Raw genomic sequence first — 1,421 nt, 5'->3', positions numbered from 1 at the left:
GAATTTTTCCCAGTGCGTGTTTCTATAGTATTTGGCCACTGAGTAATTGCAGCCGTAAATGCATTAGTCTTTTACATATAATTTAGTATGTTAATGGTTTACAAGAGAAGATATAAAAAAAGGAAAAGAAAAAAGAAACAGGTAAAACAGGAAGCAAAGGAACAAAGTAAAAGGAAAGACAGAAAGTGAATAAGCTTAACTCAATCCAACCCATTCATGGGAAATAACATTAGATGATTACCACATTTCTTTTATCTGAGTTAAATGGGCTGAGTGTGTTTGAATGAAAAAGGGACACCTGTTTCTCAATAGAACATGACTGGGAAGGGAAGCTGATGCATTGCCTTAATAGTGCATTGTCCTCTGTGCCTCTCTCTGTCTCTGTCTCTGTCTCTCTGTCTCTCTGTCTCTCTCTCTTTTCTCTCTCTCTCTCTCTCTCTCTCTCTCTCTCTCTCTCTCTCTGTATTAAATGTCATTTTCAGGGATTGGGGATTTAGCTCAGTGGTAGAGCGCTTGCCTAGGAAGCGCAAGGCCCTGGGTTCGGTCCCCAGCTCCGAAAAAAAGAACCAAAAATAAATAAATAAATAAATAAATAAATAAATGTCATTTTCAGATATTGGGTGCTTGTTTGCTGCAGTATGGAAAAGTCAGGTGGAACTAACTTACAGTATCAGTTTTATGGACTTAGCTTCCTGAGTAAATGTACACCACAAGAGAAAATACTCAATTTCATTCATTCTTTAAGTTTGAATATCTACAGTGAGTTATTCCCCTGCTAGATTTTCTTTCTAAAGAAGCATGAATAAGAGAAGGCAGCGCTCCACTCTTAGGTCAAAATGGCAGGCAGACCTGCAGTAATAACATTAAGCGAGTGCCTGGATGGTTTTTGGAAGTGATAATACTGCAGGATTCAATAAACTGGGGTTAATGCGAGATGATAGAATACCTGAAACTGAAGATATAAGAGAAGTCATGAGAAAGCTTCTCTTATATCTTATAATGACACAATGTTTCAAATTAAGAGAGCCCCAGACCTGTCTATGAAACATCAGATCTTGCCTAAGGATCAGTGGACAAAATATGAGGAGGACAAATTCTATGTGGAACCCTATCAGAAAGAGGTTATTTGTGAAAGAAAAGACAGAGAAGAGGGGGGGAAGAAGTGATCTTGATCTTGTAGTTAAGATCTGTGGGTGTTCCTAGACTCACCCTATTTTTGTGAAGTTATTTCAACCTGAATCACAATTTAAGAATTATTTGCTCTACATATTCTTCACTTTAAATAAATGTCTATTGTAACCATTAAAAAAAGAAAGAAAGAAGCAAGAATAAGAATATACAAATTTTTTGTCACTGTGTTTCCTTTGGACAGGAACAATTCCAGGGTAAAGATTTTGAGATTGGTGGATGGCCCCATTCCT

General features: G+C 37.2%; 1 pseudogene; it reads left to right on the top strand.

The window, feature by feature from the left end:
• Positions 1 to 836: 836 nt before the first annotated feature.
• Positions 837 to 1,166, top strand: LOC116913062 (annotated as a pseudogene).
• The last annotated feature ends 255 nt before the right edge of the window (positions 1,167 to 1,421 follow it).

Source organism: Rattus rattus, chromosome 12, assembly GCF_011064425.1.
Source record: "Rattus rattus isolate New Zealand chromosome 12, Rrattus_CSIRO_v1, whole genome shotgun sequence".
Taxonomy (NCBI): Eukaryota; Metazoa; Chordata; class Mammalia; order Rodentia; family Muridae; genus Rattus; species Rattus rattus.
This window is presented reverse-complemented; position numbering and strand designations above follow the sequence as displayed.